Genomic DNA, 17,047 nt, shown 5'->3' with positions numbered 1-17,047 from the left:
CATGGAATGCCAGGTTAATCGAATGAAGTGTTCTTGCACTGAGGAAGTCCTTGAGTAGAGCCCCAATGTCCATCTGCTACCTTAATACTAAACCAATAAATATATGTACATAGATCTATTTCCCCATCTTTATATATAAATATATTTGCATATGCACATGCCTATATTTAGACCTCTATAAATTTACTTTGCCTCCTAGCTCTTTCCTCTGTTTCCTTTTACTTCCCTCTTGTCCCAGTATCATGTTCAGCCTTCATTTGGGTTTCAGTAATTCCTCTCGGTTACATTGCCCTTGATCAAGCCCTACTAGGCCTCCTACATTTGTCCATTTCTTGGTTAATCTTCATGTACAGTCTTCTTCCCAGTACTTTCAAATACCGCACAATGTGGCAGGCTGTTAGTGATTCCAGTGAGCATTTGAAAGACAAGAGGGATTGCCATCATTCACCCCTATTTGCCAGAGCAGAAGCCAATGCAGTAAAACCTTTCCTTTCGGTGGCAGTGGAACAGTATGATTCTTGACTGCCATACGTCCATTTTTAGAAAAGGCCAAAGCGCTAGGATATAGAACACGGCATCCTAAGCCAACCAGTGAACTCCTCCCACCACAATTCTCCCTACTGAGAGTACGTGAATACAAAGTATCAGTTACAAAGAGTTCGGAAGTAGCTCTAGTAGATAAAAAGGAAGCGTGGTCAAGGATGAAATGTCTTGAGAGCATCATGTTGAACTTGGAAGCTGTACTTTTCTAAGATAGTAATCCCCACCCCCTGTAATTTCCGTCTCTATTGCTCTTCTGACTCTTGCATCTTTTGGAGAAGAATTGGGCTGACCACGAGTCTGTGTCGCCAACCTGATGTCCTCAAGGTGCTTCCCCTGCTTCCCCCAGTATCACACGGACAACTCCCTGCTTGGTTCCAGCTCCATGACAACCGAGCACCGCCATTTGGGCGGATCACGTGACCCACTTTCCTTTATTCTTTAAGTGACTGTAAATACACTTCTTTAATATGAAATCTGAGGGTGGCCTGATTGCGTTTCTTCTTCTTTCCCCCCTCTTATTTCATTCCTTATACCCACCGACCTTTGGGGGCCTGCTGCCCTCCTCAGCTTGAGGTATCAAGACCTTGATGCCATACCAAGTGCTTGATGCAGTTGTGTTATATATGACAGTACTGGGATGCCTTCAGTGTATGCAAATACTTTTCCAATATTTTCTATCTTGAATTTTACAGGCAAAAAAAAAATCAAAGATATTATCCTAGTATTTCCCCCCAATCCCTTCAAACATTCAATAATACGTTGACTAGCTATCTATATCTATAGCTCTATATATGTCACTACTAATCAGGGGAAATCTGTGTATCGCCAAGAGGCTTATGACTTAGAATGAATGCAAATACCATGCTTCAGAACCATTTCACTCATAAGGTGGCTATGACGATGTACAACAAAACCTTTAAAAAGACTTGAGATGGGGCAGGAGGAAGGTAAAAGGAAACAGGAAAGATCTAGGAAGCAAGGCTATGGATAGAAGTATACACATAGGTGTGCACTTATGTAATGGGTGCCTAAGCAAATGCGGTGAAGATATAGCGCCTGGGGTCTTAAGGGCTTGAAGTGAAACTAGCAGGCCATCTAGCAGAGAAGCAACAAAGCCCACATGGAAGAAGCACACCTACCTGTGCGTTCATGAGGTGTCGACCAAATCCGGTAACAAACACCAGAAAACCTCAAACAAACAAACAAAAACCGTATTGTTGAGAACGAGGAGCAGAGACCCCAAACCTATATGCAGATATAGGACATCTCCTCACAAAAGGGTCACAAGGAAGGGATGAGTCAACCAGGGCTGATAGCGCTGATGAAACACACAGTATTCCTCTGATTCTTTGAGTCTCCCTCACCCCCACTGGCATGACCATAGTCTTGTCTTTCAGTTCTGGCTAGACCGGAGCATGTACATCGACAAACATAAAGCCTCACACACACGGAATCCAGGTCAGATAAGCCCCTCAGGAGCAATGATGGGAGTAGAGATACCAGGAGGGTAAGGAGAAGGTGGGGAGGGAGGAGGTGCGGAAGGGAGAACTGATTCCCCAGGGGGATGAACAACAGAAAGGTAGGTGAAGTGAGATATGAAAATAATAACTTATAATTTATCAAGGGGTCACAAGGGTGGGAAGGGGGAGGGGAGCTAAAAGAGGAGCTGATACCAAGGGCACAAATAGAAAGTAAATGTTTAGAAAATGATGATGGCAATATATGTATAAATATGCTTGATACAGTTGATGTGTGGGTTGTTATAAGAGCCTGTAAGAGTCCCTAATAAAATGATTTATAATAATAATAATAAAAATAAGAAGGCTTGAGAATTTTAGAAGGAAGTCACGTCTCAGAGCCAAGATAAATATTTTGGTGAGGAATGAAAGATTTGCTTTTAAATGTACGAAAGTAGTTTGAAATTTAATTGGCGTTTGGAAATGGCCTTTCAGCTTCTTTAAATTTGGGGTATAGAGGAGGGTAAGTAATACAATATTGTTACTAAAGTTCCAGTTTAATGATGCATGCACAGGCTTATTCCAAATAAAACATGGTTAAATATGTCTCTCTTTCAGGAGTACGGTCAGTTTACTCTCCTTATGTTCTCTTCAAAAACATGTCCACGGCTTTCCCTCAGAGCCAGGCAGGGAATGCTCAATCAGTCGTTTGCAGGCGTCTGTTTCTAAAATAAAATATAAATACATTTGGAATGTTTTTTTTAAAAAAAAGTCTAATCAGAATGGACTTCCAAGGGGATTCACTCATTCGGTCAAATTCAAGCCAGAGAGGTCAGCTCAGAAGGTTACGGTGAATGCTTTGGGGGATACTAATGAAGGCATTCTGGTGTCACAATCCTTATGAGTTAGGCTGCTAACTGCAAGGTCAGCAGTTCGAAACCACCAGCCACTCAGCAGGAGAAAGATGGGCTTAGTACTTCCAAAAGGAGTTAGTCTCAGAAACTCACAGGGACAGTTTTCTGTCCTCGTGATCTACAGGGTCCCTAGGATTTGGCATTGACTCATTGGCAGTGAGAATGAGCTGACAGATTTTTCTCAAAGGACACAGTGTGCTCACAGGAGCTTAGTAGGAAGACAGTTTAAGAAAACCGAAAACGGCATGGATGAGGAAAAGGCCAGGGAAATTGCACAATGTCATTTTTCCCATCGTGACGATGGTTGTACTTCCAGGGTAGCAAGGGCTAGTGAGAATTTCACTGGGAAACCATACCTTATCCACCCTACATCCCTAATTTTGCCCCTCCAGTCTTCTTTTTGTCCCTTAAATCCAAAGATCACTTAGAGGAACATAACTTGGCATGGCATAAGTCAAAGAGCTCAGATTCTGTGAGGAGGAGTTAGAGAAACAGGACCACTGCCTTCAGAAGTCCATCGGCCTCGATGGAGAGTTTGTCCATCAACAACAGCTTCACATTGGGAGCGACATTTTGACCCATTCATCCACATCAACTGACAGGAGAGGTAAATGTAATCCTGAAGTCATGATGTGTCTTAAGTTTCTGTTTCTTTCTGGCCTGGTATCACCCACATTTCAGGATGTTTTTGCTTAATCAGTTTTATTGATGAGACATCACCTGCTAAAGAGTGGCAACAGCTTTAATAAAGTGCAGCCGATGGTCACATTTTAGAAAGGAAAACTTCTCTTGCTTGTTTCCTACAATGGTGTCGTGCCGTCCAGGCTTCAGTGAAGCACGGTCCTTCCCATTTCATAGCCAGAGGATGTCAGGTCAGCTGTTTTTGTCTGAAATGATGGTAAAACAATTCTGGCGACCTTTGTTTTACCCTCAAATAACTTTAAGAAGAGTTGGACATAAAACCTTCAAACTTTTCGCATTCATGGCCCTCTGAGGAATGCAATCATGGTAAGTTTGAGAAAAAGCTTAGTATTTTTTTTGAGTTGGAAAGCTCTCGTATTACATGTTTGCACATGCTCAGTCTGTAACTCACGGTCGGCGTATGAAAATTGATATGAGACTTTTATGGCATGTATATAGGTGCTGTTTTTTTACTTTACTCACCATGTCGTAGAACTTACACAGGCATATGGAATGTGTGCCATAACTTTTGTATTAAAACTCTACATTTGTTAAGGAATATGAAAACAATAATCTGACTACAATAATGCAGAAGTCAGAGAGCAAAGATGACAATGGGCACGCCAAAGGCAGGATCACACGATGGGGCGGGCTCCGTCAAAGGGTCTGAGTGCTTTGATTTGCTTGGGAAAGGATTTTTTTTTTTAATGCAGGGTTGGGGGTGGGGTCTGTCTGCTAAGAAGCCTATGCTGGTGTGGTCGGATTTCGGACATTGGAGGTTTAAAAAGAACTTCCATCAGAGTTCCATTTAGGACAGTCAAGGTTGTTACTTCCTTAATTCCTGACACTCCCTCCCCCACCCCCCCTTCAATGCTTGGTTACCCCCTAAAATGCAAGTCCTCCCCATCATCTCCTGTCCTGGTTTAAATTCCACATTGCCCTACATTCCCCTTTCATCTTCCAACTGCTGCACTCTGGTCCCTGGCATCTCTTCCCTCATGAGCAAACCATCTTGTACCCTAAACCTTTTCCAGAAGTCTTCTCTGCTCCTCAGACAGAGGCTGCTCATTCTCACGACAGCCCACGCAGCTGTGCATTTTCCTGGAAGCCTCTACCACTCCATAATGCCGAAGTAATTAAATAAACAGAATACACCCAACGCCCTCAAGCCCCAGCCCTTGTCGTATTTTCCAGTTTATCCTTTAGAATGTGTGCAATGAAGATGCTGTATGCTTTTTTAATATAACAGGATGCTATAATATTTTTATGCTGTACGTTTTATAAGACATTTACTGTGCATTATTTCAAATCTACAGATAATTACAAAGACAAGTATAATGGACACTTGCAAATCTAGATCCACACGTCACCCTTCGGCACTGCCGGCCCACTGCCGAGTGTCTCAGGAGGCTGAGCGCAGGTCCTGCCTGCCTCTCCTCACCAGCTTGCTCTCCTGCTTCCGGTTGGTTTGGCCCATGGGAGGAACCAGGGGGAGGTTGGTAGGGATGGGAAGTGAGTGAGGTCAGTGCATTTATTCTTTCCACCCCAAACTCCATATCTTCACACCGTGGACCTAGTCTCTCTCTCTCTGGGTTCTGCTAAGCTACTCCATGTTAGTATGGCTCATATAGGTACCATACTGCCCTGGGTTGGTTTTCCTAAACCCTGCACCCAAAATAACAAAACCAAAGCCACTGCCAGAGTGAACTCTGTGGCAGAATAGACTCGCTCCACGGGGTGTCCAAGGCTGACCGTCTTTAAGGAAACAGACTGCTGCATCTTTCTCCCGAGGAGCAGCTGGTGGGTTCAAACTGCCCACCTTTGGGTTGGCGGCCAAGCCCTTCACCACTGTGTCACTAAGCCTCCTGTCAATGCTTTTATAAAACATCCCAGCATTAGTTTTAAAGGCTTGAAGGTGAACAAGCGGCCATCTAGCTCAGAAGCAAAAAAGCCCACATGGAAGAAGCACACTGGCCAGTGCGATCATGAGGTGCCAAGGGACCAGGTATAAGGCATCATGCAAAAAAAAAAAAGATATAAGTGTGTGTATGTATGTGTATATATGTGTATATGTATATATGTATATATGTATATGTATATATACATCATATAAAATGAAGGGGGAAGTGCAGAGTGGAGACCCAAGGCCCAAGTGTCGGCCAATGGAGATCCCCTCATAGAGGGGTTTAGGAGAGGAGATGGGTTAATTAGGGTGTGAGGTAGTATCGATGAAGAACACAGCTTTCCCCCAGATCCTGGATGCTTCCTCCCCCCAAGTACCATGATCCGAATTCTACCTTGCAGGGCTGGATAGGACAGAGGCTGTACACTGGTACATTCGAGGGCTGGAGGTACAGGGAATCCAGGGTGGATGATACCTTCAGGACCAAGGGTGTGAGGGACGATGCTGGGAGAGTGGAGGGTGAGTGGGTTGGAAAGGGGGAACTGATTACAAGGATCCACATGTGACCTCTTCCCTGGGAGAGGGACAGCAGAGAAGGGGGGAAGGGAGACTCCGGATAGGGCAAGATATGACAAAATAACGATGTATAAATTACCAAGGGCACATGAGGGAGGGGGGAATGGGGAGGGAGGGGAAAAAAAAAGAGGACCTGATGCAAGGGGCTTAAGTGGAGAGCAAATGCCTTGAGAATGATTGGGGCAGGGAATGTATGGATGTGCTTTATACAATTGATGTATGTATATGTATAGATTGTGTTAAGAGTTGTATGAGTCCCTAATAAAATGTAAAAGAAGAAAAGAGAAAAAAATGATTAGGGAAAAGACTGTACAGATGTGCTTTATACAATTGATGTATGTATATGTATGAACTGTGAAAAGAATTGTATGAGCCCCAATAAATTGTTAAAATTAAAAAAAAAAAACATCCCAGCATTTAGCAATATTGATGCAGTCTGAGTGTGATATCTGTTTCCTGCTGGAACTGGGCTGATAGAAATCATTCTATCGATACCTTAGTTGCTTCTGATTTGTTTCGTTTTGTTAAATGCATCCTTGCAGGCTGGCGGACTTATTTCATGTCAGTAAAAATATTCTTGCACAACATTTGATTTTAAAGTCTGATCTGAAGTACTTCTCTAACACCACCTCATACCTAGACTGCTCTACCAAGTGGAATATTAGGACCCCTCCAAGCTGTCTGTCACACTGTCCTCTTGGACTAAAGTCACCCACGGACGAACCCAGTAGCAGTGCTGTTTCTGTACATATGAATATTGTAATTCCCCACCCTTAGACCATGAGTCAACTGTGGGCATACTCACAACTGACACATCTGTTCTCTATTATTCATCTCTTTTTTGTAAAAATGGGGAGATATGTGTATCTTACATTTTATTTCAGATTGGCCTTTCTTTACTTTCTTTCAATAATTCAGTAAATTCTTTAATAGTTTAAGAATGCCCTTACAGTGGAGCATTCCCCACAGGGGGGTCACAGGGAAGGGATGAGTCAACCATGGCTCAGTAAAGCACCAATGGCACACACAGTATTCCTCTGGCTCTTTGAGGTTTCCTCACCCCCCACTATCATGACCCCACTGCTGCTTCTCACTGCTGCCTAGACCGGAGCATGTTCACAGGTACAGATAAGAGATAAGAGCTCAGGACACGCACAACCCAGGAGCAGGAATGGGAATAGTGATACCAGATGGGTAGGGAGAAGGGGTAGAAAGGAGGGGAAGAAGGGAGAACCGATCATAATGATCCACACACAACCACGCCCCCACCCTTCCAGAGGGAACAACAATGGAAATCAAGGGGGAAGGGAGACAGTGGTCGGTGTGAGATATAAAAATAATAATTTATAATCTTTCAAGGGGTCAAGAGAGAAGGGGGAGGGGAGTAAAAAAAGGAGCTGATACCAAGGGCTCAATAGAAAGTAATTATCTAGAAAAAAAATGATGGCAACAAATATGCCTGATACAATTGATGCATGGATTGTAATAAGAATTATAAGAGCGCCTTCAATAGAAAGATCAAATAAATAAACAAAAATGAAATAAAATGCAAAAATAAGAATGCCCTTAAAAAGAGGAAACTTGGTACTCTTAGATTTTTAAACATTTTTATTTAATAAGGAACAAAAATGCAAAAAGCTTTCAATTGAAAATGACCTTTTTTTTTTGGTTTTGGAGAAAACCCTTTCCTGACCAAATCAATAATTTCAAATGTCAAAAAGAATGAAATTAAATTGTATATGTCCTTGCTTATCTTTGATAATTAGCAAATCAGGTCTTTCAAACAGAATTAACCTAAGAAGAATGAAAAGTTGGGGGTGGGAGGGGGAAGAGACGGAATAGCCTTGGGGAAAGTATAACTAGAAATTGAAAATTCGATCCATGCTACATATTGAGTTACTGAATGTGATTTGACTATATGGAAGAGTAGCCTGGTAAATCCCTCCAACCAGCGTCCATCCTGCACCCGGCACTGAAAGCAATACTTGTCACTGAGGTTACTATTTCACTGTGGCTTTCAGGATAATATGCGGTCCATTTTTTAATAACATTTACCGCGTTCATCTCCCTTTGGCTGAGCACTTAAAGCAAAATTATTAGTGCTTATGCCTTACTTCAGGCAGTATTTATGCTGCTTTCCAGAAACCACTTTTGTCTGTTGGGGGGGAAAAAATCCCACTATAGGATTTCCAACCTTTTAGGCGAACATCTGACTCTATTAGCAACTAAAGAGAAGAACCATAAATAATCTTCCCATTCTGTGCTTTTAGCAAAAACATTAATCACAGCGGGTTCTTCTTGGCCTCCTGAGAAAACCCAGTCTTACAGCTTGAAATTTTGGTTTACCAAATAGGATTTTTAGGGTGTGTAGGGTAGGGGTTGGAGAGGAAGAGGAGAAGGTCTTTGCTGGGCTTTAGGGATAAAAATTTTAGGAACAAGTGATTTCTTATTTTGGGGGGATCAAATCAGATCCCAAAGATCTTCTTAGTTATAAATTCAGGAGAGGGAGTAAAAGGGAAGGGAAGTTAAAGGAACTCTTTTATGTCAAAAAGATGCCATTTGTTTATCGATTGATTGTACTAATAACGCATTTGAGTCATCCTTGTGCCCTCCGGAAGCCAATATGGTGCCTGAGCCAGGGGCCACAACAAGAGCTAGGGGCCACAAACCAACTGGAAGGAGAAGCTTAAGAAAACTATCAAGGCATGAAGAGAACTGCTTAGCTGCTCACAGAAGATCCAACTATGGAGTTGACTACATTTTGTTAGATTTCATGATGAGGGAGGCCTCACCTGCCAGACTACTGAGAATCCTGACCCCGTCAAACTGACACAAAACCTAGCTATCACAGATACTTTTGTAAAGGGGATTCTTTTCTTAATTCTGTTTATAGATTGTGTATTGCCAGAGTATCAGGACATACTGATTTTTGTGTTTTACCCTTGTCCGGCAATTTTGTTGAATTCAGTTAGTAGCCCTAGTATCTTCTTAAGGAGAACAATTTTTAACGAAGCCCCCTTTCCCCCTCCCCCGCAACGCCCTGCTAGCAGGCACTGTGCTATCCTTGGTGATTAGATGTCAAGACTTTTGCTAGTTCAGGATTAACCATTAACTTACTAAATCGCTTGCTTCTTGGACTAGGTATATGCTAGCTGATTAACTTATTCCCGAGTCTTGGAAATTGCTTATTTGATTTCATCTTTCTACTGACAGAATTTGTCTTTTAATTATGTTAATGCTTCAAAACTATTTCTGATTTTACTTGTATTAACTCAGACTTTGAGGGAACACTTTCACTTGAATTGGATTAGTAGCAGTAATGATTTATTAAACAGCTACGCTGTCTGTTCTTAAAAATGTACCTGGTCTTAAAGTCTTCCATTTCTCTAATGAGATGTAAGTAGGAATAAAATGACTAACCATCGTGTAAAAACCCTCCCTATGTTTCACACGATTACTTTTTAAAAATCAAACAATAGATCAGATTTTCTTTTTAACTTTTTATGAACCTTGAAGCACTGTCACACTTTTAAAACTTGATGGTATCTATTTTATCTCTTTTGATTCGTTGTTAAACTCTCTTTCTCTCATCACTTAAACATCATTTGTCTTTAAGAGACACAACTTGATTGATAAGTAAAGATAAGGCATTCTTTCCATTGAGGAGTAGTATGACTTTTTCTCTTGATAATGTAAACTATAAGCTTCCAGTTTTCCCCCTTCTGCCTTGGTTACTGCGATGCTTAGAACAAAATGCTGGTCTCAATTCTTAGGAACTTATTTTATTTTTCAATTCCTATTTCCTTCCTTTCATGATATTTTACGACTTTATCTTGGACATATTTTTTATTCAGATTGTTTTAGGAGTAGGGTAGGTTTTGGAGAAAAATCTTGCCCATAGTGATTTTAGATAATAAATTAACAGCAATTTATTGAGTGTGTGTGAGGCTGGGTTGTCTAGAGAAAGAGAACCAATGGCACTCATCTGTGTATAAGAAAGAACCTTATATCACGAAGTAATTTTCTATTGAGAGGCATCCCAGCCTCGTCCAAGACTCAAGTTCATGGGTCTGATGCTAGCCGAACCCTCTCCGGACTCATGCAGCTGCAGGGCAATGAAGCAGAAAGGTGAAGTGGGAAGGGGGAGATCACAGGCCAGTCAGTGCAGAGTTGTGTGGCTCTAAGGAAACATGGTAGAGTGACAACCACTCCCAGCTTGGCTCCCAGCAGCCCACACAGGACACCCAGAGGGAATCCCAGCAAGCAGGAAGGGGGAGAGAGCAGAGGGAGGAAAGCTTTTCAGTATCTCTCTTAGGAGGCATCACCAGGCTTCTGCCTAATTGACAGGTTGAACTCCACTCCTACACGTTCACACAAGTTCAAGTTGACATGTAATCTAACTGCCGCATTGAGTGAATGCTATGGCAAAATATTATATTAGATGATCTGAGGAAGGGAAAAACAAAGTGGATGAAGCTTCTTTTTCTCAAGTAATCCAAGATCTAGATGGAAAATCAAGATACACATGCACGAAAACTTAATCAATACAAGCTTGGTCATAGAATTCTTTGTCTCTCCATACAATATGTATGTATCAAGAGAAGACAATATAAGTGAGCATATTCCGTAGCTCATTAAGCTTTTTTGGATGCTCAGGGAAACAATGAGATTTTAGATTTTCCTGGAAATTAGACACAGCCATAAAGAATTGATAAACAAAGCCTAACTATCCCCCCCCCCATCCTTCTCTTGAAACTGTAGACACCTCATTTCCCCGGCCTACCTCCTGTGAACCTACAAAGGATTAATAAGGATAAAATGTGCAGGATTAACCCAAGTGATTCAACATCTGACTAATGAACATTCCAGATACCGAGAACAGAGAAAACACTGAGAGCAAACAGTCAAATAAATAATAGAAAAAAGACTATGCAGGACTGAAGAGAGATGTTAGTCTTCTCATTTCCCAGGAGCCCTGGTGGTGTAATGGGTTATGAGTCAGTGTGTTAACAGCAAAGTCAGCATTTCAAGCCCACCAGCTACTCTGCAGGACCAAGACGAGGCATTCTGCTTCTATAAAGACTTGTCAGCCTTGGAAGCCCAAAGGGGCAGCTCTACTCTGCCCTGTAGGGTCACTCTGAGTCAGAATCGATTCAATGGCAGTGAGTTTAGTTTGGCTTAGTTAATAATTGCCCAGCAGGCTGACTAAAAATGTGTCTTTACCTAGGTATATCCTTGTGAAATTTCAGGACAGGCATAAAAAATATTTTAAAACCTTCTCGAGAGAAAGATATAGATTATGTTAAAGAAATGGCACTAGATTGGCTCACGAGCGACAATTGTGCTAGGAGACAGTGCGATAATCTCCACCTTCTTATACAGGATGTCTCTGTGCTACGACTGTTAGGCTGCCAGCTTCAGAGTCAGCAGTTCGAGTGCACCTGTCTCTGAAATCTTACCTAGGGACACTGAGTTAGAATCAATTTGATGGCGGTGGTAGGTAGTAAGGCTGAAGGTTAGCAGTTCGCCGCTAGCGGTAAGATTGGCAGCTTGAATCCACCCAAAGGCTCCATGCAAGAACCAAACCCTGGTGCTCTGCCCCTGTACAAACTGCAGCCTGGGGAAAACCTTTAGGGCCAGGTCTGCTGTGTCATAGATGGTCACCATGAATTACCTTGATGACACTCAATAACAGAAAAACAGGCTGGAATCACTGGGCGGTACAAATTATTTGGCTCTTCACCGAGAAAGGTAAAAGTCTCAGCACAGGAAGATAGGGCAGAGCAGGGGGAGTAGCCAGATAGAGGATTCCTGGCTTTTCACTACGAGCGCTTGCTTACGATCTGACTTTATGACAACATGATGCGTCACTTTGGTTAAAACAAACAAGCAAAAACATTTTGCATTGTACTGCATGACATAGTTTCTTGGTAACACATTTAAACAGTCCCTCTTTTTTGCTACCCGCCCCCCCCACTGTCTACTTTACCAGGCGTAGTGTCCTTTCCCACAGACTGAAAATGAAGCCACTTTCTTTATGGATTCGCCTGTTTGGGACATTTCAGATAAATGGAGTCATGAGTTTATGACTAGATTCTTTCAGTTAATTTTAAGGCTCTGAAAATAAGTAAGTAAGTAAATAAATAAATAAGCCGATGAGTGAATGAATGCGTGAGTGATTTCTAGCCTCCTATCTGTACCTGGCGATGGCTGGGTTTCTGATTTCACCTCAGTGAACGTTTTCCACTCATGACCAAACGTTTCTGTGCTGCTCCCCCAGCACGATGCTCCAGGATGTGCCAGGTGTTCTCAAGGGCGAACCCTTCGTGAGCTCTGGAGTAAGGACTGGGAATCGCGACAGGGACACTCGTGGAAGCAAGGGAAGCTGAACCTCTACAGTGAGCCAGACTTCAGACAGGAGGTCAGAACTTACGCTCCTTTCAAGACCCTGAAACGAAGAGACAGAATCCGGTCACAAAACCATGATTCCATTTACCTGAAAGGACTGGAATAGGCAAATCCATAAATAAAGAAAGGAGTTTCATTTTTGCTAAAGACAGGGGATGGAAGGCAACGGCCAGAGGGCTCAAGGTTGCTTTTGGAGTCGACAGAACGACGTTGAAGTCGACGGTGATGATGCTTGTGGAATCTGTGATATGCTCCACATCACTGAACCATGCACTCTGTGACGTGGCTCCTTTGAATGGGACGGACCTGTAACTTGGAAGTCAGCGGGGCTTGGTTTTGGATATTTGGGCTTGTGGTTTTGCCTTCTTTATCTCAAATGTTTCATTTCACAATGTCCTTCCTCAAAAGGGGACGTTACACAGTGCTGTTTCTGTGAGATTTAAATGCATAAGATTTCAGTAATGTATTTGCAGGGTCAACACGTAGATTAAGCCTCTGGTGAATCCCCTCCGACCATAGTCGAGGGGTGTGAACAGCCTTATTATCTGATGGAGAGCACTGCAAAGTCAATGGTGGCAGAAATAGTCAGGTTAAGATGAATATCTTGTCATTCGGTCTCCCTTTGACCCATCTTAAATTTGTTCTCATTTGTAATATTTTCTATTTCCTTTTGGATTGAGGTTTTTCTCTTTTTACTTTGTTGTTGTTAGTTATTTTTTGCTTTGCTTTGTTCTGTTTATTTTATGCTTTCTGTATATGAAATCCAAGCTAGGTAATTCGACAGCTACAGCAGCTAGATTAATGGTTCCTTGGGGATACAGCAGGGGAGGTCGGGCGGAGATGAGAAAGTACTAACAAGTACAAGAAAGAAGATAATGTTCTAAACTTGATTGTGGTGATGATTGGGCAGCTCTTCTTGATATGACTGAACTATTGAATTGTATGCTTCATGGCTTATATGACAACAAAGCTGTTTTTTAATGGATAAGCATTAGACTGCTAACTGAAAGGTTGGTGGTTCAAACCCACCCAGTTAAAGAAAGATGATACTTTCTGCCCTGTAAAACTTTACAACCTCAAAAACCCCATGTAGGGTCAGCTATGAGTTGCAATTGACTTGATGGCAGCGGGATTGGATAAATAATGCCAGGAATTCAAGTTGGATCCAGAAGAGGACGCAGAATGAGGAAAACCACTATTAATGTGAGATGGATAGTGACTGAAAGCCGAGACTACCAGGAAGATCGGTTTACCTGTGTTCCCTTGGCTGCGCAAAGGCATTCGAATACGTGGATCCTAACAAATGATGGACAACGTTTTGAAGAACAGAAATTCAGAATACTCCATTGTGCTTAGGTGGGCCTGTTCACAAGTCAAGTAGCATTCATTCAAATAGAAAAAGGGGGCACGGCACAGTCTGAAATCAGGGAACTCGGTCATCACGGTTGTGTCCTTTTACCATCATTATTCAATCTGCATGCTGAGCAAATACGCTGAGGATCTGGACTGAAGAAGAATGTAGCAGCAGGATCGCGGTGCAGAGGACACATCCTTGCTCGCTGAAAGTAGAGGACTTGAAGCACTTGCTGATCGGTGGAGATTAAAGACTACAAGCTTCAGTGTGGGTTATACCTCAACATAAAGAAAGCAAAAATCCCCGCAATGGGACTAGTAAACAACATTGTGATAAACAGAGAAATCCTTGTTTGTCAAGGATTTCATTTTACTTAGATCCACAATCAACACCTATGGAAGCAGACATTTTAAAAAGAAGTAAAAAATTAAAAAAAATTAAATGACGTATCACATTGGCTAAACCTGCTGCAGAGATCTCTTTAAAGTGTTAAAAAGCAAGGATACCATTTTGAAGGCTAGCATGGGCTTGATCTAGGGATTTTCAATCACTTCATGTACATTTGAAAGCTGGGCAATGAATAAGGGAAGACCAAAGAATTGATACCTTTGAATTATAGGATTGGTGAAGAATATTACATAAACCGCAGGGCAGTGAGAAAACCAAGCCTATCTTGGAAGAAATACAGCTGAGGTAGTTAGTTTATGGTGCCAACCTGGCCGATAAACACATATCAGGTTAATTGAAAGGCAGAGAGATAAATGGCTTGGTGAGTCTTGTCTTTCGAGTTCTCGGGTCTCTTGCTTTGTGATGGTCGGACCAGGGTGCAGCTACCTGAGCCAGTTCCCTGCTTCAGCTGGCAAGGCTCATTTCCTGTAAGACATCCCCAAAGAGAAGCCACCCTGATGCAGTCCTGGGTGCTGCAGCAGCCGTGTGTGGAGACCCTGGCTAGTGTTGAGATGCTTAGACGTTCACTGATTCAGCTTTCCTCCTGCAGTTGGCATCCTTGCGTGTGTTTGGTGAGATGGAGGAGGATTTTGTGGATTGGTGTCAGACATATGGGTTAATGTTGGACTTGTGGGTTTGGACAGCACTGGGTTGGGATGTTTTCTTGATGTGCATTTAACCTTTATATAAAAAACCACTCTGTTACACATATGAATTTCTGTGGATTTATTTCTCTAAAGTACCCAGACTAACACCACAGCTCAAATGCTTCTTGGCATCGAGGAGAGTGAGACTTTGTCTTGTCTTTTGGACATGTTGTCAGGTTGAACTAGTCCTTGGAGAAGGGCATCGTGCTTGGTAAGGTAGAGGATCAGCCAAAAAGACCTTCGAGGCGGTGGACAGACACAGTGGCGGCAATTGTGGCCTTAGACACGGCAACCATGGTGAGGAGGGCTCAGAACTGGGCAATGGTTCACGCTGTTGTACGGCCGGGGCTGTACGTTGGATCTGACTGAACGCGCTGAACAAAGACGTAAACGATGCAGGAGCACAGGTAGTGCAGTGGTTACGCACTTGACTGCTAAGCAAAAGGTCAACGATTCAACCTCCCAGCCTGCTCTGTAAGAGAAAGATGGGGCAGTCTGCTTCTGTAAAGATTACAGCCTTGGAAACCTGTGCGGGGAGTGCAAGTCTGCCCTCCAATCCTGTTCTGAGTGGGAAGCAACTCATCGGCAAAGGGTTCGTTAGTATTTTTTTAGATACCATACATTCTGAGTAAATGGTAACTGTTATTATTTGAATGCCTACGTAAGAAGAGACGAGTGGCACGTTTGAACAAAGTTCAACCTAAATTAGGTTTCCTTCTTAGATTCTCCGATAAAGGTCCACTTTCCCCGTGGGGCCTTCATTGCGGTTGGTAACCGTGCATTTATTCATTTCTGTGATGGCTCAGCACAGTAATCGCTCTCAGTACTGAGGGAGAGAGGGTGCTTGAAGACTTAGGCAAACTAGATGTTTCTGAACAAAACAGTGACTCGCCAGTGGGGGGAGGGGGGGCTACTGGATTTTTCCAGTTTTACAAGATGTCCCAGATCTCTGACTTTTTATGTGAAATACCCTGGTTTGACAATGTTGGGAAGTAATTCACTAGAAAGGACACTGTGGGATTAACCAAAATGTACTTGTGGGTCACAGCAGTCCCAAAAGCTGCCACTTTACAATCTCTGCTGTGTTCACTATTGTATGTACAGCATCCAGTACAGTAAGAACACGAAGTAGGTTCTAAATAGTCATTGAAAGGGAGAAAGAATGGAAGGCTGCCGTTGGCCTCTTTCTCCTCTCCCTATGAAGAATTGTACTGGAAAACTTCCCAGCATTGAGAATTTTCTACAGTCTAGGTGAATTGATAGAGTTTACATTTAGGAATTCAAAGTTCATCTAGGGCTGCTCTGAGTTAAAACAAGGAGTTTGGATTGAGAGGTTGATATAAACTAAGAAAGTGAAGAACATTCGTTGCTTCTATAATTTGTAGGGAAAATAAGATGGTTGTTGTTGTTGCTATAATAACCAAAATGTTAATAAAATGAAAATGTTATTGTATTGGGTAGACTGTTGGGTGCAAAATGTCGAAAGAGTTTTTGTTTGCTTGGAAAATAATTTAATCTCTGACCTCAAATTTTATTGTGTGATGGGCTAGCCGAATGTATTGAGCTGCAGATTTCCATGGTCTTGTGATTTGTGGGCTGACTTGAACTCTGGAAGTCATTGCAGCTGTCATTTGGTGAAAAATAGGCAAAAGGAGGCTTTGGGGAGCTTAGTTGGAAGAGGAAAAACCTCAAATGGTAGATTATTTAGGGACTGTCTAAATTGAAGTGGCTATCTTTGACAGATTTGTAAGGTTAAGGATTCCTAGTGATTTGTTTTGGGGGACACAAAACATGCATCAGTAACTATGGTAATAGTCTGCTGGCCGGATTACTGGATTGTGAAATTGCAAACCCACAAATGTTCCTAATAGATTCTTACCACATATCCTGCATTATGTTAGCTGTGACCAAAGCCAACGTAAGGAGAGGAAGTGGTGGTGCAGGAGGCCGTTTCTGAACTCAAGGACTTTACAACTTAGTTGTGAGGCCAAGACCAGGAATTGGAGAAGGATGTTCTGTGATTAAGAGCTCAGCCATGTGTTAGGACGACAGGAAATAAGAGGGTGAAAAGCAAAGCAGGCTTCCTGGATTAGGTATGACCTAGCTAGAGCTTTAAG

At 42.4% G+C, this 17,047-nt stretch overlaps 1 pseudogene; it reads right to left on the bottom strand.

Moving 5' to 3' along the window:
• Positions 1–336: 336 nt before the first annotated feature.
• On the bottom strand, positions 337–946 carry LOC142451742 (complex I assembly factor TMEM126B, mitochondrial pseudogene; annotated as a pseudogene).
• Positions 947–17,047: the final 16,101 nt, after the last annotated feature.

Source organism: Tenrec ecaudatus, chromosome 6 (genome assembly GCF_050624435.1).
Source record: "Tenrec ecaudatus isolate mTenEca1 chromosome 6, mTenEca1.hap1, whole genome shotgun sequence".
Taxonomy (NCBI): domain Eukaryota; kingdom Metazoa; phylum Chordata; class Mammalia; order Afrosoricida; family Tenrecidae; genus Tenrec; species Tenrec ecaudatus.
The sequence above is the reverse complement of the archived record's forward strand: the minus strand, read 5'-3'. Positions and strand labels throughout refer to the sequence as shown.